Source organism: Cupressus sempervirens, chromosome 1 (genome assembly GCF_028749045.1).
Source record: "Cupressus sempervirens isolate cs-2001-9-10 chromosome 1, ASM2874904v1, whole genome shotgun sequence".
NCBI classification, from domain to species: Eukaryota; Viridiplantae; Streptophyta; class Pinopsida; order Cupressales; family Cupressaceae; genus Cupressus; species Cupressus sempervirens.
The window spans coordinates 790,311,102-790,335,503 of NC_143118.1; the positions used below are offsets into that span (position 1 = coordinate 790,311,102).

The 24,402-nt window shown below is 34.7% G+C and overlaps 1 pseudogene; it reads left to right on the top strand.

Annotated features, from left to right (window-relative positions):
* The first annotated feature begins 17,679 nt into the window (after positions 1 to 17,679).
* Positions 17,680 to 19,524, top strand: LOC149580237 (aldehyde oxidase GLOX pseudogene; annotated as a pseudogene).
* Positions 19,525 to 24,402: the final 4,878 nt, after the last annotated feature.

Sequence of the window (24,402 nt, forward strand, 5' to 3'; positions counted from 1 at the left end):
AATCCATGCAAATTAAAATTGAAAATTAAATAATCTAGTGGGAAAAGGAACTCCAAGACTTCTATTTAAGAAGTCATAGACCAATAAGCAAAGAGCTATTGATACTATTGCTTTTGAAGTGCCAAATCTATGAAGTGGTTGAAAGGGTGTCTAAAAGGAGACATCTAGGTGAAAGAAGAGCATGGTCATGAAGAGATGATTGCACTTGTAAATTGAGTATGAAGACTCAAGGAGACAAAGCTTGAAAAGAAAGGCAAGTTGTTAAGAGTTGCAGAGATTGAAGGCTAGGAAAGGGTATGAGCTGAGAATTGATCTGAGATCAATAAGATAAGTTGTATGTTTTAGTTAGGTCAAGATTTTCTAATACTCTCTAGAAATTTTATTAGATCTAAAAATCCTATGGACTTAGGTTGGCCTAACAGCCATTTGTAAATCCTTTAACAGGGTGGCATTCCAAGTGAATGTTCAAAAGTCCTCTAACCAAGCCCACTTCTAACAATGTGGTTAAATCCTCTAATAAGGTCACATTTAACAATGTTTTGTAAGCCTTTAACAAGGAAAGCCTTTCATAGGGCATCACTTCAAAAGGGTGAAAATTGAGTAGCATGTTATTGGTGGTTTTTCCCAAATTGGGTTTCCACATAAATCACTATGTCATGTGTTGATTTCTTATGTGTTTTACTTGTATATTGATTTACAATAACTTGCTAATTAGATAAGCTAAAGCTTGGGTGGATGAATGGTTGAATGATTTCACTTTACTAGTGAAAAGTTTGAATAGGACATTTGGACCTTGAATAACTGATTCACCCCCCCACCCCCTAGTTATTTTAAAAGCAATTCCAACACTTTAAATCCTCTGTGTGATGCATTTTCTCGTAAAGTTCTAACACCTAATCTTGCAACAAGAGAAAAAATTTCACCATAACCAATGCCTTCTTCTTGAGAATAGCCTTTACATACCAACCTTGCTTTATTTTATAATACTTTTCCATCTTTATTCAGCTTGTTTCTAAATACCCACTTTGTTTCGATCACATTTTATCCTTGGGTCTATGAACAAAAGTCCAAGTTTTTTTTTTCTCTATCTATTATATTTCTTCATTCATTTCTTCAATCCAACTTTCATTATCCAGAGCATCTTTATCATTTCTAGGTTCAAACTCAGCAAGTAAACATGTAACTTTCAATTTTCTTCTTGTCATTATTCCATCTAATTTGTCTCCAATGATCTAATCAGGTGCATGATGTCTTCTGACATATTTTGCTAACATGGATTCTTTGGATCTACTAAATTCATCATAAAGTTTTGTATGAAGCTTGGGTCCCATTATTTATGACTTGGATCCATCAGACTCAATTTTCTCTAGCTCGGTATTCTTTGACTGCAACTCAGGTCCTTCAGATTGTGACTCAGATTGCACTATTTACAAGTTGGTAGCTGTTGGAGATTTTGGAGACTTGGGAGGTGAAGGCTCCTTTCTTTTAGATAGGTTTGGTAAGGTAGCAGGTTCATAGTAAATAAATCTTTTGTAATCCTCTAGCTCTTTGTTGCTTTCTTCTTCACTCTTTTTTACAAACTCATCAATTCTCACATGTGCACTTTCTATGATTTTACAAGTAGACAAATTCAAACATTTGTATGCTTTACTTCTACTGGAGTATCTTAGGAATATTCCATAATCATATGTGACATCAAATTTACTTTTCTTATATTCTTTCAAGATATAACATTTGTTGCCAAATACTTTCAAGTAGCTTACATTAGGTTTGTAGCCTTACCATAAATCATAAGGAGTTTGATTTGAGTCTTTCTTTAGTTGTACTTTGTTTAAGGTATGAACCACATTGCTGATAGCTTCCTTCTAGCATTTGATTGCAACATTATTTTCTATCATCAATATTCTTACACAATCCATGATGGATCTGTTTCTTCTTTCAACTAAACCATTCTGCTAAGGTCTACTAAGAGCTAATACTTGTCTTTTAATTCTTTTTTTAATGCAAAATGCATTGAATTGATTGGAGATAAATTCACCACATCTATCTGATATTAAACATTTTAACTTCTTTCTAGTTTCTTTTTCTACTCTTGCCAGATACCACTTGAATTTTTAAAAAGATTCTAATTTTTCTTTTAGATACATTATTGTCATCATTCTAGAATAATCATTAACAAAGAGAATAAAAAAATTTTCTCCACTATAACTCTGTATTCCTTTAGGACCACATAAGTTTGTATGCACAAGCTCTAAGACTTCTTCTGAATGATAGTTTTTGCTTTTGAAACTAGTCTTTCCCATCTTATCAATTTATGCAATTCTTGCATAGACCCGTATCAAGTTTCCTCAAGCTAGGAATATCTCTTACTCTTTTATATTTTTTTATCTTAACCAGATTATCAAAGTTTAAATGACATAATCTTTTGTGTCATAACTAGCTTTCTTCTACTTGAGAAATAAAACATGAACTTTCATTGATATCAAGATAAAATAGATTACCTTTTGTTTGTTTGCCAGATCCAACCAAATTTTCTTTCCCATCTAGCAGTTTGACCTTCCCGTTCATAAATTCTACCTTGAATCCAATGTTATTCAACTATGCCACTCTTAGTAGATTATGCTTAGTCCTTCAATGCAATAAGCATTATCACATACAAGTTAATTGGTCAAAGAAATACATCATTTTCCTTTTATGCAACAAGGTTCATTATTTCCAAATCTTACACCACCACAATCATAATATTCTGTGCTCAAACTTTTTTTTATCTCCAGTCATATGTTGTGAGTAGCCACTATCAATAATCCATGTATCATTTTTTCTAACATGAGTGATAAGTGTCATTTTATCTCCTTCATCATCAGATTCATCTTTTACAGCAATATATACCATTTCATCTTTATTGTTATAAGAATCTTTAGCCATAAAACAAGATTTCTTACCTTTGTCCTTGTAGTTCTTGAATTCCTTCTTGCCTTTGTACATTTTACTTTTCTTTTCATCCTTGTTTTCTCTTTTTGGGTACCTATCAGAAATATAACTAAATTCTTCACAAGAAAAATAGATTAGAGCAATCTTGCCTTTATACTTTCCTCTACCTTTGCAATATTTCTTTGAAAGTAGGGCTTCAACAATTTCAAGGCACTGTCATAACTTTCTTCAATTTCTCCTTCACTTCTTGATTGATTGGTCTTTGATTTTTTTCTCTTTCCCTTGAGTTAGAGTTTGGCTTCAAATGCAAACTCAATAGTTTTGGAACTAGGAACATAGTTATCATAATTATCCAACTCAGAAGCTATCAATCGTCCAACTAAAGCATCCAATGTTATTTTTCTATTTGGGTCACATCTCATTTCTTGAATAGCAGACACTCTAATTGCATAAATAGGAAGAATAGTTCTGAGTACCTTGCTTAAAACTTTTTTTTCATGAATGTCTCCTCAAGATGCTTCAATTGTGCTCACACTTGCTTTGATTCATTCCACATATTTTGCAATGTTTTTGTCTTCTCTCATTTTCATCTAATCAAATTGACCTATGAGACTTTTAGCTTTAGCTCTTCTTACATTTTCATCTCCTCCATATATGTCTTTCAATTTGGTCCACATTGCATGAGCTATTTTACAGTCTTATAATCCATCAAATTTAGCATAACTAAGAGTAGATTCAATATCAATCATCATGTTGTTATGATTCTTCTTTTCAACAATGTCTTCAACTGATAATGTTCCATTAGGAGTCTTGTATTCAACATCAAGATACTTACAACCTAAATCACCGATGGTTGCTAGATGTAATCTCATAAGTCCTTGCCATGTTGCAAACTTGTCTCGGTTCAACTTGGGAATCTCTCTTCTATAAGACATCCTAATCTTTAGCTTAGGTCCTTAAAACCTTTTTTATAAGCACCGAAAGCTCTAATACCAAATGTTGGAAATATAAGAGGAGTAATTCAGAGGGGAGGGGTGAGTCAATTAATAGAAAAATAAATCCTAGATCCCTTAGATGTGAGTACAAAATAATCTTTAAAAATTGAACTCTATTGATGCTCGGTAAACACACTAAAAATGTTGCAACTTGATAAATACTAAATATGCTTAGTAAACACTTATCATGAAAATCTTAAGGTGTTATCTATTATTACTTATTACCTTAATATAGTTACAAACACATAAAAGAAATAGCATGAACACATTTAACACCAAGATTTGATGTGGAAACCCAATTTAGCAAAAACCACCAATCGCAACTAGTTACTAATTTTCACTCTTTTGAGGTGAGCCCTGTTAGGAGAAAAGCCTATTAAAGGTTACAAAACACACTATTAGTTGTGACCCTATTAGAGGATTTAATCACCCTATTAGGAGTTTCCTTGTTAGAGGTCTTTAGAAACTTCAATAGAAATGTCACCTTGTTAGAAGATTTACAAATAGTTGTTAAGCCAACTTTGTTAAGAGATTTATATCACTACTAAAATGGTTAAAGAGTAACAAGGATGAAACTAAAATTCTAATTACAAATCTCAATTCGAGCTTGTATACGTGATCCTTCTTGATTGAGTGAATCTTGTTAGCTTCTCAAGGATATCATGCTTATACTTTTAATTCACTTCCTATTTGCATCATTAGATCTTCAAAATGTCTTCTATGAACTTCCACATATTCTTTTTACACACTTTCTAACCCTCAACTTGATCTTTTATTTAAATATTTCTTATTGTGAAGTCAACTCAAATACAGCTTAGAATAATTAATATTCATCTTCTCAGTTGGCTAGAACCAATAGATAAACCAATTGAACTTAATATGCTAAAATAAGAAAATCCTTTGTTAGCCGACCCTACTTGGTAGATACTAACTTAGAAAAGATTTTCTTGTGTTAATGAAGTGAACTCAGTTAACACCACATACTTGCTAAGTTCCTTCTATAACTGAGTCAACTCGGTTAGCACTGGTTCCATCCAATATTTCCTTCATTAACTGAGTGAGCTCGGTTAACACTCATCTTTCACAAATTTTCCTTTGGCACTCAAGTGAACTTTGGTAGACATTGCCTTCTAAACTAAGAAAACTCTAGATAACTCGATAGACACAGAAAAGTAGCTTCAATATCCAAATGAGCTCAACATACTTTGTCTGATAATGATATGACATTTTGTGTAACACCAAAGGTAATATACAATTATTCAATTTGTTTCAATAGAGCCCACTTCCCAAACATGTAATTAACAATGAAATTCTTCAATACAAAATTAGATACCAAAACCTCTTTATTGTTGTTGATATTTCCAATATATGATGTAACCGTTTGCTACTCTTCACAAAACTTTATGACAATTCACATTGCTCATAATTTGCATCACAATACACAACATAATATACTTACAAGTTTGCATACAAGTTAATTTTCAATCTCTCACAACTCCACTTCCAAAACCTTTTCTTTTATAGCATATTTCTTTAACTGTCGATATTCATACCTTCATAGATTTGCCAAAATAAAAAATTGTATCTTTTCTAACTTAGGGTTAACCTATAGGATGTTTTCCCTAATCAATTAATTAATTATTTTGATCAACAAAAATTTTCCATAATAAAAAATAGTAGATCTCATATTTTTTACCTTATTTTGTTTTCTCAACATTGTCACTATTAATCCAAAATAACTCTATTTGTACTATCTATATAGAGTTGTGCTCTTGCATACATCATCCTAACATGTTGTCCTTCCTCCAAGTAAGTGTGCATGTGCTAGAAATTCCTCTATGAACTGCCCTAACCAAAAAAAATCTTGTGCTAACAAATGTAATATGTGACACTTAGACAATTCCCTAAGTTTGCATCTCCAAACATTATCCCTAGGATCGATTGACTTAATCTGAGCTATGTATTTCCATAAATGAAAATATCATATCATGTTTACCTAGCCAAATTGCAAGGAATCTTACATCTCCCCATATTAAGCGATAAACAAGAAACATCGCACTAAAAATATAGGAGGAATAATAATGTCCCTCTACATTGGAGATCCTATTAGCATAAATAAAAGTAGTAATGACTGGTCTTCTAGAGATATAATTCCCTTTGGTTTTGTTCATCCTTTCCTTAAAAGGAGAAATCATAAAGTAATAAAATATATGAAATAAAGTTCTTCAAAATTAATTATATAATCAAATTTATGAAATAGGTATGAAATAAATAAGGGGGGAAATATTCTCAACAAAGTTCAAACCTATAAATGGACTGTGAAACCAAAGTAAAAAGTTAAACTAGGGAGGATCTAGAACTGAGTAGATGGGAACTCCATGTTGATCTTGGATTGGTTTTGACAAATGATTTTCTATACACTCAAGTCATCTACTTAGTTCACATTGAACAAGTAACATATGCCAAGAATAACATATAATATAGTGCATGTTGAGTAAATAGTGAGTGTTGAGTCACTTAGATGCCAAGTGGATACTATGTGTTGAGTGATTCAAGTGTCGAGCAAGCAGTGCATGACAAGTCACTCAGATGTCAAGTGATAGCATTGAAGCTACAATTAGTGTCAAGCACAAAGGACTTCAGATGTTGACTAATATAGTCTTGACATAGTTGTTTGTATTGGCACAAACTACTATGTAAACCATGTTTGAGCTGACTTAAAGTATTATTTTACAATCTTCATTGATAAGGATGAATCTTAATTTGGCATCCCTATACATTACATGCATCTAATTAGAAAAGGGGAAGGTTTAAGCAGCAATACAAGTAAATCACGAGCGTTGATTCATACTAGACCCTAAATCACCTAGTCTTCTTAAGGAAGACCAACCCTAAACTCTCTAAGAAATGAAATGGAATTCTATGGAGAATTGAAGAGAGTTTTCATGCCCAAACAAAGCATTTATGGTGATTAAGGTGTTATGAATTGAGTTACATTGCATAATCAATTAGAGAAGAATAGGTGAAAGGAATTAGAGGATAGCAGAGGTACATATGATTAGGAAGGATCAAGTACACATCAGTATAGGGGTGATCTAACATCAAGCAACAGAGTGCTAACTAAAGGATCGTTATTGAGAAATGTTAATAGGTGAATTAGTTAAATCTCTTAATAGGGTAATCTTAACATGCTATTGTAAATCCTTCACAGGATACTTACTTCATTGTAAGTTAAAGTCCTCTTACTAGGCACACTTTTAGTAGGATGTTTAAATCCTTTAATAGGGTAAGATCTAACAATCTTGTAAGCCTTTAACAAGGCAAACCTTTCACAAGGTAGATCATGTTTTATGGTCAAATATTGTAACATTCATTAGATATACTTTATTACTATAGTAGTGAAGATTTATGGGTGTCATTCCCTCCTTAGTTTTACCTTCTTCTTGTAGGGTTTTTTGGTAACGAAATATCTTGTGTCATACATGTGTTGAATATTTACTTTTGTGCTATAGATGTATATGTTTAATTTGGTATTTCAGTTTATATGCATAGATTGTGAGATGGATGTGTGGTGAATAGTTTTATAGGTTAAAATTTTGAAGTGTTGATTCACCCCACCTCTCTTAGATTTTACTTTCCTATTGTATTCCCAACAATTGGTATCAGAGCACAGTTCTTTTAAAGAAAAACTTTGCAGCTTTGAGGAAAGATCTTGGAGATGGAAGTCTACAAATTGGGAAAGACTATTGAGAACTAGACAATTGAAATACAGCTTGCCCTACATCAGCTAGATGAAGCAAGAGAAGAGTTAAAGTGATCATTGTAAAGAAGGAAGGAAATTCCTATTCAAGATAATAACACACAATACTAAGAGATTGACACTACTAAATTATTTGCAAATGGAAACTCCAATAAATTTGATGCAACGGTTGCAAATCTTATGGAAAAGAATGGAACCCCAACTAAAGAGCTTTGATATCTAAAGAGAGAACAAGAAGTGTAATCAAAATTGCTATGTGAGGTGACTAAGCAGAAAAAGAAAGCTGAAGAGGGAAAAGTCATGATTGAAGATGAAAAAGGATTTTGACCAATAGACTAGAAGAGAAAACATTACAGGTAGCTAGGATTACTAACATGCAATTGGAAACTTTGAGTCAAATGATGATTGCAAATCATGAACTGAATGCAAAATATATTGAGATCACAACATTAAAGCTTCAAAATGAACAACTAAGAAATGATCTAAAAAGAGAAAAAGGAGTTTGCTAATAGTTTCAACAAACCTAGTGAATCCATCAAATACTTTTAACAATTGATGAGATCCCCTAGATCCAATAGTGCTACTTCTGGATTGAGATACACTAGTACTAAAGAAGGAGAATCATCCAAAAGTGATGAAGAAAGAATTAATAAAGGTACTAACTCCAAACCTACTGGTCATAATTGCATGATAAGATAGGTCATATCACTAATGTTTGTAGGAGTAAGACTATAAATCAGTATCTTAAGTAGAAATTCATGGGTCATGGCCATAAATATAACAAACAAGGACATCAGGCACATGAATGAAGAACCAAGACCATAAGCTCACAAAGACTTAAAGGATACTACTATAATTGTCAAAAGTATGGACATCGAGCATATGAGTGTAGATCCAACCTAAATGGTCATCAAACAAGAAGACAGAGGTAAAGCACAATGGCAACTCTTATAATTGGGATTATAATACAAGGTATAGTTGTCACTACTATCAAGAGTATGGACATGTTCCTAAAAATTGGATAAGAACACATTTCAAATGTGACTATAGTAGATGGTTGAACAAACTACATGTTTTAGTTGTTTGAAGACTGGTCATATAAGCAAAAATTATCCAAAAAGGTCAAAGGCACCAAATAGTGAGTTTAACAAAGGTAAAGGAAAGGCGGATGATGAGAATCTTAGAGATGAAATGAACAAGACATGGAAGAGAAAGGAAGATTACAACACATCAAGTGTAGAAGAGATCACTTCAACCAATGGGTCAAGCGATCACACCTCCTCCAATTAAGCAATCAAAAGGTAAGTTGGACTGATATCTAAAAGGACATACTTTAGATTAGTTCCAAGGACTTAGTTCTAAAAAGATTACATATACTAAAGAAAGATGCAACTTGTGTTGTTATGAATCAAAAAGAAATCCTTGAGTTTTGTTATTTTTCATGTTACTATCGACCAAGAAAAGTTTCACTATGGTTCCCAAGTGAAATGATTAGTTGATGCCAAGCTATCAAAATTATTAGTGTTGACCGAGCTTATAGTGGTTACCAAGTGGAAAGGAAACTTCATGGAAGCCAAGTGAGTCAAAATCTTTATTAAAGTCAAGCTTACAGCTATGTAAGCACTAAGCATTAATAGAAAAGTTTTGAGGTCTATATGACTGATTTCTACTCATTTGACATAATTCAAATTTGAAGGAGATCATGAAGAGCTAAAGACAAACTAGAGAAATTGTCCTGATCTTTTGTAGATAAATTCAACAGATGCTCGACACCATCACTGCAGATTCACAAAGGTATTTACTGTGTGCCAAGCTATGCAGTTTGAATTTATGAAAAACGTAGTTTTATGAAATGGTGTCTAGTTCTTCAGCAGCCAAGGCAAAGGAAGTTTTGAATGTGCAATTGATAAGTAATGAGATTAAACAACCTAATTTTAGGGCTCTTCCAGACATAGCTTATAAACAATATCCATCTAATGCATTGCAAATGATACCACCACAAGTCTTAATGATTTAATATTTATAATGTTGCTATACATGTAAGGTTAGAAGCATAGGAGACATGGAAATTAGGGAGACATATGGGAAATTGTGTGAAAATGGATCATTGAAGGAGGAATTCAAAATTGTTGAGAAGAAAGGGTTAATCTATGGCCTAGATTTCCCAATGTCTTCAAGATAGAGTGGATAAAGATAGTTTTGAGAAGGATACATGATAATTCTATATGGTTAGAGAATGGACCAATGAAAACTATCAAAAAAAATTGTGCATAGAGTTACAGGGTATCCAAACCTATATCATCCCAAGACATTGAGAAGTGAAGCAAAAGAGGTAATTGAGAGAAATACAGGGGTTGCATGGAATAAACAAGGGATGACAATAGATATAGTCATAGATCCATTAATTTCTTTTGTAGTGAGGATTATATCACATAATTTCTATCAATCTAGCAAGCTTAACAGTGTTCCATGTATTGCAGTGGATGTGGGATACAAGATAGTGAAGAAAGATCATACTTATGATCTTGTTGAGTTAGAGTTGCAACAATTAAGTGAGAATTTGGGAGCCACTAGAAAGAACAAAAGTGCCAAATGCAAATTTGAATATATTCGTGTATGTATATTCTTTTATGTATAGAGTAAATTTCCTACTTTTGGTAAAGTTGCATGGAAGGTAAACAAACCTATTGTAGTACAAATAGGTGAATTCATTGAGAAACTAGGTGATAATTTTGAGTTAGTCATGACAAGCTACTTTGAAGACTTCAAGTAGACAATGAAGAGAAGAATGAGGATACCAATTTCACTAGTGGAGAAACATTTTGATGATATTTTCTTCCTAGTTGACACTGACTATACATATGTCCAGGCAACAATTCCTAGAGTTAGATGGTTAAGACTATTGGGATATGAAATCAACATTGGTGAGGCCTCTACAGCAATAACATCATTAATTGTAGAAGAAGTGGACAAAGAGGCTATAGCTTTTGGAAACTATGATATGGCAAGTCAAAAATTACAATGGACTTGAAGACTACTTCAGTCATTAAGAAGAAGGATAAGATGGTAAAGAAATTGAAAGAGAAATTTGGTGAAGGGGTAGGAGAAGAAGAAGAAGATGATGATGATGATAATGATGATGATGATGATGATGATGATGAGAATGCACCTATCCAAGCACCACTTGCCATCACCCAAGGTCAAGGAGAGGGCCAACAAGAAGATGAAGTATAAATTGTAGAAGGTGTCAATGAAGAAGAAGCCAGTAAAGCACCTACAGCTATTGAAAAGAAGAAAAGAAAAGAAAATGCACCAGCAATAAGAAAATCAAAGAAGCTTGCAAAACCTACTCAACCTATAGTACCTACAACAAAGACTAGCACAAGGGCCACTACACAAAAGGCTAAGTAAGTAGCCAAGCCAAAGGAGAAGAGAGCTAGTCAAGATAGCAAGGGTGAAGAATCTCAGAAGAGACTAAGGAGAGGATATGTTGCTCCAATTGAATATAGTGAAGAGAAGATTGAATCTGATAATAATAGCTAGTTCCAAGTGGTAATTCACAGTTCTTCTTTAGATTTGGATAGTCTATGTTAGAATATTAGAAATAATGTTGATTTATCTAGATTCTCTCACATTGAGTTTGATAATCTTGGGATGATTAAAAAGAATCAAGTTGAAGAGGTAGTATATGCCATGATGGAAATATTTGAAAAGGTCCCTCTTGAACTTGCCAACTCCATAGCCAAGAGTTTGTATGAGAAAGTTGAGCAGAAGTGACACTATCGCCTAGTATTGAAAAAAATAAGAGAAACAACACTTCCCTAGGTAATGCTAAAACTAAGGGTGCAATGGAAAAAATCATTAAGAAACATACTAGAAAATTTGGACCAAAATACAAGGCATTCAGTAAATTGTAGAATAACATTGAGGATGTTGCACAAAAGATTACTTTGATGTGGAAATCACTATGTGCTTTAACAACATCCCAGGCAATAGTGCAGGCACCTATTGAGGTAGGTAACGAAAAACAAGAAGGCATTGAACAAGATACAATTGAGGGAGGCATGAACATGAACACAGACACATAGGCACCAATTGAGGATGAGTAGCCAATAGAACAGAGTATATTAGATACACTAGTGCCAAGTGTTAGTCCTCCACATGAGATGAACATAGAAGATGATACTGTAAAGATAAAGGATGTTTCTAGTATTGTCACTTAGAACATCAATCCCCTCATAGAGGATTATTTGAAGAAGATACTGGTGGAATCCACCACCTAGGCCAAAAATTGTGAGAAACCTATACTAGTGAGTGTGGATGAGATTGAGAAGGTAGATAAGGTATCTATAGGGGAGGAAGTATAGAAACAAATTACACCTTCAGGCCCTCCTCAATTCAAAATGATACAACCAATATTACCCCTTGTGGTATATCAAAGGAAGGAGACAACTACTTCCACCATCAGTACATTGGCACAAAGCACTCAAGTCTCAGTCACTATAAAAGAAAGTGTACATGCCAAGAGTGACATAGTTGGAGAGTAGAAATATGAGACAGAGAAGACTGAAGGAACATAAGCTCAAACAGGTTAGGTAGATACTCCTACACTTACAACACAAAATCAAGGTGCTACTAATAATACAAAGAAAGAGAAGGACACATCTGAAGAGTGAAGTTTGAAAACAAAGCTAGAGGAGAAATTAGCAATACAGACACTAGTAACATTACCAGAATCTACCACTTCTCCTAGTCAAGCTCTTCAGAGGCCAAGTATAGAAGCTATACCATTACAATCATCAAAGCTAAGTCCAAGTACATCCAAGGATGTTGAAGTTACATCATTTTTTTATGTAAATCTTGATGAAGTAATTGATTTTCCCAAGTTTGATTATGCAATTATTACTATTGAACATATGGGCATCCTCCAAGAAGCCCTAGAAAAGAAGAAGAATCAAGAATTTCATAGAAAGGAGCATAAGCAGAAGCAAGATTTGATTGATATCAAAGACATTTTTATTGATGCATTCAGTCAGCCAGCTCCAAAGGAAAACAAGCCAATATTAGAATAGTTAACCATCTTAGTGGAGAAGCTAAATGGCACAAACCTAGATTCTAATTTGAAACTACTTGAATGGTTAGAGAGAAAGTTCCAACATAAGGTTAATGAAAACATATCAAGTGCTATTGCACTGACATAGGTTCAATTAGCAACCAAAATAGAGAGTGTGAAGAAGATGCTAGAGAATGTTTTCTCTTTGTATATCAAATTGAATAATACTTCACTCTTCACAAGGGAAGTTGGGAGTCATATCCTACACTTGGAGAGCATTATGCTGATATATCTAGCATAACTCTACCAAAGTCTCTTGCCCAAAGTGAGAAACACTTCAGCCCCTCCTACACTCCCAAAGTCAATTGGCAACATTACATGCAAATGAAGCCAACATTAGTGCTAAATTGATATGCATCTAGTCGACTCCACATATGGAAATACTACACAAGGAACTAACCTACACTGAAACTCTTATGAAGAAAGATTCTCATCTTTATACACATGAAGGCTTAGTATAGCTTGTTATCGAGCTGGCCCTCCAAATCAAGTCATTGGAGGTAGCTTGTGATAATTGGGATGCATCTCTAAAGATTATTCTAGAGATCCACAAACCATTTTTGGAAAAATATACTATTAATGTATAACCATTGACATTGTCAAAAAGGAGGAATAATAATGAGAAAGAGCATGGGGGAGATAGAGATAGAGATAAATAGATAGGCAATCTACTTAGCAGGAGAAAGATAAAGAGTATCAGATATTGATTATAGCATAGTACAATCAACTCAAATGAAGATATGAAATTTTGAGGTATGACTGATAAGTTGTGTTGCAAATTTTTTATTTTTTGAATTTTTGAATTTTTTTGTATAGAAGCTAAATAGATACTAGATATCTAAGTTATGCTCATAAGGTTAAGATCATTAATGCATGACCAAGTGTTTTTGACACATGTCAAAATCAGAGATTGTTGATCTCCTATTGGTTTTGACAAATGAGTGTATATACTCTTAAGCCATCTACTTAGTTCATACTAAACAAGTAACATATGTCGAGCATAACATATAAGATAGTGCATGCCAGGTAAACAGTGAGTGTCAAGTCATCATATGTTAAGTGATACAAGTGTCGAGCAAGTAGTGCATGCTGAGTCACTTAGATGTTGAGTGATAGCATTGAAGTTATAGTTAGTGTTGAGCACTGAGGACTTCAGATGTTGAGTAATACAATTTTGACATAGTTGTTTGTATTGGCATAAACTACTATGTAAACCATTTTTGAGCCAACTTAGGTATTATTTTACGATCTTTGTTGATAAGGATGAATCTTAATTGTGAATTCCTATGCATTACATGCATCCAATTAGAAAAAAGGGAAGGTTTAAGTGACAATATGGGTGAATCACTATTTTTGATTCATACCTAACCCTAAATCACCTAGGTCTTCTTAAAGAATATAAACCCTAAACTATCTAAGAAGTGAAATGAAATGCTAAGGAGAATTGAACAGAGTTTACATGCACAAACAGAACATTCATGGTGATTAAGGTGTTATAAATTGAGTTACATTGTAGAATCAATTAAATGAGAATAGAGGATAGGAATTAGAGGGAAAAAGAGGTACATCTAATCAAGAAAGATCAAGTACACATTAGTATAGAGGTGATCTAACCTCAAGCAACAGAGTGCTAACCGAAGGATCATTGCTGAGACATTTTAATAGGTGAATCGATTAAATCTCTTAATAGAGTAGTCTTAGCAGGCTATTATAAATCCTTTAATAGCTCGCACTTACTTCATTGTAAGTTAAAGTCCTCTTACTAGGTACACTTTTAGTAGGGTGTTTAAATCCTTTCATAGGGTAAGATCTAACAATCTTATAAGCCTTTACCAAGGTAGACCTTTCACACGGTAGGTCATGTTTCATAGTCAAACATTGCAACCTTCATTGGATACACTTTATTATTGTAGTAGTGAAGATTTGTGGGTGTCATCCCCACCCCAATTTTACCTTCTCCTTGGAGGGTTTCTGGGTAACCAAATATCTTGTGTCATACATGTGCTGAATATTTATTTTCATGCTATGGACATATATGTTTAATTTGGTATTTTAGTTTATATGCATAGATTGTGAGATGGATGTATGGTGAATAGTTTTAGAGGTTAAAATTTTAAAGTGTTGATTCACCCAACCCCTCCCCCCCCCCCACCCTCTTAGAGTTTACTTTCCTATTGTATTCCCAACACTTCAAACCCAAAAAATCTAGAACTCTTAGGTCAAGGTTGAGATACAAAGTACAAGTCAAATTTTAAGATCCAAGTTGAGTTAGGTAGAGATTGAGATCAAACTCAAATTTATTCATATATAAATCTAAAATCCAAAAAGTTCTTCAAGATTTGAAACCCTAAATTTACAAATCTGGACTATAAAATTGCACACGCATGAAAGAGAGGGAGAAAATTGTTGGGGGGGGTTCTCCTTAGGAAGCCCAAGGTAAGGAATCAAATTTTAGTTGAAATAAATATAAATGATGGAATGCTGACATGTAGTCAAAGTAGATGTAGGATAATGTAACTATGTTTAATGTGTGATTATATATGCTATTGCACTAGCCTTAACTCAATGTAAAAATCAAAAAGGAAATCATGAAAAATCATTGATGTGAATTCTTTAAATTTTCATAAATGATAAATGTTTAAATAAATCCCCTCCATGGTTATGAAACTCATCTATCTTCAATGAAGAGAGAAGCCTAATCTAGGATAAGAATTGCATAAGAGATGATACAGATCTTGAATACTTGAATGGATGAAGAATGATTCCTTAATTTATTTCTTGAGTACTCCTTGAATGCAATTTATTGACTTGTTGAGCATGTGTTTCTTGTGAATAATGAATTAATATCTTGCATATAAAATGGATTCTCAAACAAAGTAAGTAATCCTCCATTTATACCAATTTTGGAATCAAAGTTAAAAGGGCCAACTGCACAAGGTAGGAAATTAACAATATTTTCCATCAAGCCTAGGAACTAATAAAAAACCTCCTCTTGAGTTGAGGTCAATCTCAACCTCAATCATGAGGTGTTGACCTCTAGCCAAAGCTCCCAGATTTGATAATTTTTACAAGGGAATCAAGGAAAAATGACAAGAAATAAAAAAATCATGTATAAGTACATTTAAAGTATTATTTTGGAGATTAGGGTATAAATAGAAATCCAATAATAGAAATTGTTGTTAACCTAGAGTTTTTTGCAAGATTGTAGGAAGAAAGATGATCTTGATTTAAGTTTCTAAATACAACATGAGGTCCTAATGTATCAAACCACACTAAGGAGGGATAAAAGGTCTTATAAATCAAGTGCACACTTCTTAAGATGGTACAACCATATTCTTATCTCATTTTCTCTCTATTTCTTCTATGTAACCATGAGAATGAGGTGGAATCATAAACTCGCTAAAGTGGGGGGCTAAATGTACGACCATAAATTGTAAGCATCGTATACGTGTGTGTAATTTCATTATTTTTTAAAACCCATGCCTTAGTGAAAATTTATTTTAACAAGCATAATAAGACTCCATATAGCGCTTAATGACACCTAAATTCAAATATGAGTACTAGTTAATTGAGATCCAACATGTTAAAATTTACAACAGTTTATATCTAGATCTTGACCTCAAAATATGGTATCTCCTAGTTAATTGAGATCCATGGTTTAAATGAGTTATGATTGGTGGGTATATGACATTTCTAGGCACTCTATACCCCAAGGTTTGGGCTGAATTTTGAATTGAATTCTTATCTTATAATATTATTGGATTTGTAGATGTTTGGTTTTTCCTCCCATGACTAAACTACAACATAATGTTAAAGGTATAAAAACACCCTATCTCTCCTTATTTTTTACTATGACATGTGCTCAATGCATCCACACCAATTATCAAGTAGTCAAGTTTAGGATTTGAAGGAAACCATCCAAGCATTCAAGATATTGACTTTTTATCAAGCATTCAAGGTGTTCTCCTCCATGGATCAAAATTATTCCCCTCATTGAATTGCAAGAACATCAATTTTCTAGACAAGGTCTAACCAAAATCCCATATATTTGAATTCATATTTTTAAAATGTATCTAATTCGAACTATGATGCTAATTTTAATATATGCTAATTTATAATTTAATTATGAATATTTAATTAATTGATATGAACCAACATTTTAAGAATAACTTTCTTTTATACAACTATATATATATATAACTCGTTAAAATTTTCAATTCCATTATTATATTAAATAAATTAAACTTCAATTTTTTAATTTTTTTCAAAACATGTGTATTAATAAATAATGTATACTTATAATATATTATATTAATATATGTATATCTACCAATCATTTGATAACACCGTCCACAATAACGATAGGTATTGGAGGTAGGATCCCGCAATTGCCGAAGGACCAATAAACACCTCACTCGTTCTCCAGATCGCCTAAGGCAGATACAACTATTACCTTTGTACATTACAGCTCCATTCAGTTTTAACAATTGACACATTCTGTTGGGGTATGAATTGGGCAACAAGTAAAATTCAGCAAGCAGCTCATCTCTCTAATAATAGTTAGCTTGACCAGACAAAAATCGGAAACATAGAAGCAAGAAGTTAGCTACTCCTAAATTAAGTAAAGAGATTGACAAATCTCACACATTTCTAACCCCATTAATGGTTATAATCCGAACTAATTCAAACATCGCCAGACTAAACATACTCACCGACAGTCTCACTCGGATCACAATCAATGATGAAAAGTACTTCCAATCGCAATCGATGATGATGCAACAGCTTTCAAGTTACAGCCAGATTAGCAAACACATCGAAACTTCCATTGATCATAAAGCTATTCTTAGAAGTGTCAGATTGATCCTTCGTGCTATATAACCGGGATTGGACTTCACAATGTGGAAACCCAATTCAGAGAAGCCTTGAAAGTCTCGAACTCAATCAGTGAAAAATGAAGTGGGCAGAAACATCAGTTCTCCGAGCCGTAGTTTGGATTGTCAATATAGTAGCATTTTGTTCGGGCCAGCAGCTGCAAGGGAGATGGGAGCTCTTGCTAGAAAACGGTGGAATTTCATCGATGCATTCGGTGCTGCTTCATACAAACAGAGTTCTCATGTACGACCGCCAGGGCCGGGGCCCCTCCAACATCACCCAAACCGACCCGGCCTGCATTGCCGCGGCCCGGCCACTTCCCTTCGACTCCGAATGTTGGTCTCACTCGGTGGAATATGACATTGCGGCCAATAAAGTGAGGCCGCTGCGTCTGATCACCGACACGTGGTGCTCATCGGGGGCAGTTCTCAGCGACGGGACGGTCGTTCAAACCGGCGGTTTCGGAGATGGCGGGAACGTAACTCGGACTTTTCAACCGTGCTACGACGAGTCCTGCGACTGGGTGGAGTCGACTACCGAGAAGCTGAAGTCCCCCAGGTGGTATGCCTCGAATCAGATATTGCCCGATGATCGAATCGTCGTCGTTGGAGGCCGCATGGCGTATAGCTACGAGTTTGTCCCCAAGAGATCCACGGATGATTTTCAATACCAGAATTTCCTATGGCAGACGATTACTCAAGGCGAGGAGAACAATCTGTACCCGTTTGTGTATCTGTCTTCCGACGGGAATCTTTTTATCTTCGCCAATAACGAGTCCATTCTGATCGACTACAAGACGAATGCCGAAATCAGACGGTTTCCCCAAATGCCCGGCGGGGGCGCGAGGAATTACCCGAGCACGGGCTCGTCCGTCATGTTGCCGCTGCATTTTGAGGACAATTTTGCGAGAGTGGAGATTATGGTATGCGGTGGAACGCCATTGGGGAACTTCATCAAGGCCGACAAGCAGAAGATTTACGTGAAGGGGCTGAGCAACTGCGGGAGAATTGAGATCACTTCACCAGAGCCAGTGTGGCGGATGGAGGAAATGCCAGGGTCGAGATTGATGGCGGACATGATCGTTCTTCCCACGGGTGAGATTCTCCTGATCAACGGCGCCGAATTGGGGTCCGCCGGGTGGCAAAATGCGCGGGCGCCCGTGCTTAACCCGTGGCTGTACAGACCTGCAATGCCCGCGGATAACAGATTTACTGTACTGGATCCCTCGAGTATTCCTCGAATGTATCATTCTACTGCAAATCTTCTCCCCGACGGTAGAATACTGGTCGCCGGAAGCAACCCGAATGATTATTATGTGTTCTCTGATGACGTGTTTTCTAAAACAGAGCTGCGCGTGGAGGCCTACAGTCCTTATTACCTGGACCAGCAGTACGACGTGATTCGACCCAACATACAATTTGTTGGAGATTTCGAAGCTATTCGATACGGATCGAGTTTCCAGGTAGGGTTCGCAGTCAGTGGCGGTGTAAGCGAGGAGCTTCGTTTTCATGTGTACGCCCCTCCTTTCAATACACACAGCGTGTCCATGAGCCAGAGAATGCTGTCTCTCGCTGCCACGCCGGTTGAGAATGAAAATGGGGCTTATTCTGTGTTCTTGACTGCACCGCCGAGCCCGGTGGCTGCTCCTTCTGGGTATTACCTTCTTTTTGTTGTCAATGGAGGTATTCCTAGCCAGGGGTATTGGATCCGCTTCGTGTAGTACCCAGTTTCTACAGCTGGGGTTTATTTTTTATTCTTTGAACGTTTTGCTGTCGCTCTCTTGAGGAGAGCAATCAGCTATGTCAATGGTTCGACATATGCTAAGTTTGAATACTACGGTTTGTTTTTTTAAATTGAGTTGTTATTCATTGATTCTATTTAATTCACATATATTTTTTAAAATCGAACAGATTTTCGGTCCACTGATAGCAAACCTGCCTAATGTGTAGAAATTTCGTACAGCGTTAGTCATTACTAAGAAAACGTTTTGATTGATTGATTTATTTTTCTTCTTTGGGCTTCATCGTATCCCACAAAAGTCAATAGATTCGAATTTTATGTACGCTCCTCTATTTAATTGCTTTTCTCCCATCATATACATAGGCTGTCAGATCATCTATATTTTTTAAATGACTAGAGAAGTCTCAATTGTGCAAAATAAAACAATAAAGTTTTAGATATAATTGATGAGTCTATTTCTTAATTATAATATTTACTAGTGTGAAATCAATTTAAATTTGCACTCCCATCTATCAAAAAAAAGTAGTCCTTAATAATTTCGATTTCACATAAAACCTTTTAAGAATAATGGAAAATTATAAAAATTTAAATTTAAAAATCATCTAATAAGATCTATATGAATAAGTAATTTAAACTAAGGGTATATATTTTCGTCATTTATAATTAATATGAAAATGGAAATAGGAAATAAGATTTTTTCACCTATATGAAAGAGAGTGTACTATATTTGAGATGAATTAAAATCTACTAGATTTCTTTTTTTTGGTAGATAATATGCCGAAGCCTAAATTATTTATTATTAATTTACTATTACTAGTAAGATTTATTATTATTATCTGTTAATCTCGAGGAGATCCAAACCCAAGACCTCCCCAATGAGAGGCTCATAATTTACCAATAAGTTGTAGGTGTAAGGAAGCAAAGGTGCATCGAATCGCTTCCTATATTAATCTTTGAGGGGATGATTATGCAAATACAACTAACTATTGCAGAGATCTCAAGAAATGCATAATAACATAATCAAAATTTTAAAATACTCATAACACAATAATTACCATGGCAAAACCCTTCTAGAAGAAAAACCCCCACAATGTATTATAAAATTTGAAAGATTACAATACACTTGCAATGCAAGTTCTTACAAGAGCACCTCACCACAACTCGAAGACGGACTCAGGCTTAGAGAGACTCCTTCAAGCACTAGTCTTCCAAACTGAACTCGATGATTCAAACACCTCCCCAAGCCCTTCTTTTATAGCGATTTGCCACTCGGAAACCATTTATGGTTTTACAAAACCATGGACAAAACAACCATGCCACATGTTACCCACTTGTAATTTGTAACTCCAAGAATGCCATTTTCGTCCATAATTTTGTCCTCTAGTTTACACCCCCATAAAAGTCATAAAATAAGTTGTTTACACTCTAAAAATAGACCTTATACATTGTTCTAGAGACTAGATGCATTTTTAACAACTCATACACCTTTTTCCAACTCATAAACATGTGGAGAACTACTACAAAAAAATTTTAAAATTTTCTAAAGATTTCTAGAGTTTTTTGGCTACAATTTCTAATGTTTTCAAGAAAAAGAGCTTGCAAGTTTGCGACACAATTCTCAACATTCTTCCACTTGTCAAGCACCTTGCAAGAGTTAGGGGATCTAAAGTGTCATGGACTTAATTGCTAGGGGCCAAGAGGCCCATAGACTCCGAACACTATCTGAACTTCTTTGTGTTCATGGGCTTAGTAAATGCATTAGCAACATTCATCAAAGTCTCTACCTTTTCCAGCTTCACCTTGTCATCCTCAACCATATCTCTCACAAAATGATATTGTACATCAATGTGCTTGGTCTAGGCATGAAATGTTAGGTTCTTTGTTGGGCAGATTACACTCTAACTGTCACTATACACTATTTGAATTCTATATCTGAACACAATCTCTTTAGCCAAATAGTTTTCTTGCAGGCATGAGTAGCTGCCATATACTCTGCATCTGTAGTGAACAAAGTGACCACAACTTGTCTCTTGCTCATTCAACTGATTGCACCACGGAATAATGTAAACACATATGCACTAGTGGATCTTCTACTATCAACATCACTGGCCTAGTCTAAATCCATATAGCCTCAAACATTCAAGAAATGCTCATATTTTGTTCCGTGAAAACATGTAGAGTACTCTGAGGTACCCCGCAAGTATCTGAAAACTTTTTGTACTACATCCCAATGTGCTCTTCCTGGATTAGACATATAATGGGAAAGTACTCCCACTTCTCAGGCAATGTCTAGTCTTGTACAAACCATAACATACATAAGACTATCAACTGCACTTTGATATGGTACTTGACTCATCTCTTCCATCTCGAATGGGGATGAAGGAAATTGTGAGCTAGAAAGCTTTGTTCCCACAGTAAAAGGAAAACTCAATGGTCTAGAATCTTACATATTGAATCTTCTCAGAATAGTACCAACATACTTACTCTAACCTAGCCAAAGCTTTCTATTTTGTCTATCTCTTATAATCTCCATTCCTAGAATGTACCTTGCTACACCAAGATCTTTCATTTCAAACTTTGCTGAGGGATGAGATTTTAATTCTGCAATCAAATGTTTTCCTTTTCCAATAAACAACATATCATCAACATATAAGGCAATAACCAAGAAACTATCACCATCAGATTTGTAGTATATACAGTGATCAAATTTGGATCGCACAAATTCCAAACTCAATACATAAGTATCAAACTTCTAGTACCACATCCTAGGACTTTGTTTTAGACCATACAAGGATTTCTTCAATTTATCGATCAAATGACTTTTACCTTTCACCAAAAAGTGCTCTAGCTATGTCATATAAACTTCTTCCTCCAAATCTCCATGAAGGAAAGTCATCTTCACATCCATCTACTCAACTTCTAGATCATAAGCTGTTGCAATAAAAAGTAAAAATTGAATGGATGTCATTTTTCTATAGGAGAAAAAATTTCACCATAATCAATTCCTGCAACCTGGGAGTAACCTTTTGCAACCAAATATGCTTCATACTTCTCAATGCATCCATCAGAACCCATCTTTCAAAAGAACACCCATTTATAACCAACAAGATTCCATCCTTCGGGAAGTGGTACAAGGTCCCATGTGTCATTCCTCTTAAGAACTACCATTTCTTCTTCCATGGCTATTTTGCAGGACTCTAAATCATTCGTACCAAGACCCTCTTCTACAAATTTTGGTTCATCAATATTAGCATTCAAAGAAAATACACCTCCAATCCTTAGGAGAATATCCATACCTTTCTGGTGCTTTCCTCTGTCTAATAGACCTTCAAACAAGATCTGGTTCAGGTTTAGGTTCATGTTCATGATTAGGTTCTCCCTCTTCCTCTGATGATTTAGAACTCATAGAGCTTTCTTCAACAACTTGTCTTTCTAAGGGCCTTGATTCAACTCTCTCAACTATAGTAGGAAATTAAATCACATCATTCTTTACTTTTATCTATTCTAGCTACAATATAACAGAAGAAGGCTCAGTTTCTTTAAAAATAATTCTTATGAAGTAAAATACATTTTGTGCAATGGGATCCCAAAGCTTGTATCCTTTCACACTATAACTATATCTGATGAAGATATAGTTGACAGCTTTGTTGTCCAATTTTGTCTGCCTCTCCCTTGGCACATGAGCATATGCCTCACAACAAAAAACTCTCAAATGTCTAAGTGAAGGTTTGTTTCTTGACCACACTTCCATTAGCATCTTATCAAGAAGAGTTGATGTACATACTCCTAACCTTCTCCATCAAGGCCCTATTCATTCTTTCTGCAACTCCCTTCTGTTGTAGAGAATATGGAGTTGTCTTCTCTCTTTTAATACCACAATCTTTACAAAATGTGTCAAAAATATTGGAGCAATATTCACCACCATTATCAATTCTCAAATGCTTTATCTTCTTTCCATTCTATAACTCAACCATTGCTTTAAATTCTTTGAAAAAAATGAAAACTTCAGCTTTACTTCTAAGAAAATAAGCCCATGTTCTTCTACTGAAATCATCAATGAAAGAAATAAAATAAATTGATCTACCAATAGAAGGAACATCAACTAGACCAAATACATCCGAATGGATTAGATCTAAAATACATGAGGACTTATGAGAACTTGAGTAAAACTGAATACAGTCTTGTTTACCATAGATACAATGCTCACAAAAATCAAAATCAAGATTGTAGTCATTCAACCCATCAAAAAGGTTATTGTTCTTTAATGTTTGTAAACCTTTCTCACCTATGTGGATGAGTCTCTAGTGCTATAACATAGTCTTCTCTACAGGTAAATTTGATTTAGTAGATAGAGCACCCTTGGGTACCAAAAAACCATGAGCATCTATTGAAAGAGAAACCCTCTCCTTCTTCAACAAAGTAGTCCTCTTCATAGTATTATTAGAAGTACTATTTGTTAGAATTCTTTAGAATAACTGAGAGGGGGGGGGGGGGGGGGGTGAATCAGTTATCCAAGGTCCAAATTCCCTATTAATACTTTTTCATTACCTTTAATGAATCCATAAACTTTTCATCCATCAAACTTTAAATCAACCATATTAGCAAGTTATAGTAAATCAAAATGCAAAGATAAAACATGCAAGATCAACACATGACACAATGATTTACGTGGAAACCCAATTTGGAAAAAACCACCAATAACATGCTACTTGATTCTCACTCTTCTGAAGTGATGCCTTATTAAAAGCCTGCCCTGTTAAAGGCTTACAACACACTATTAAATGTGACCTTGTTAGAGGATTTCACCAAATTGTTAGGAATGGGCCTGGTTAAAGGACTTTAGAACATTCACTTGGAATGTCACTCTATTAAAGGATTTATCTCATGGCTATTAAACTAACCTAAGTCCATAAGATGTAAACTAACTGTTACAATTGCTAGAAAGTAACGATAATGGTCTTTTGATCTAATTTAACTTACAACATACTTTG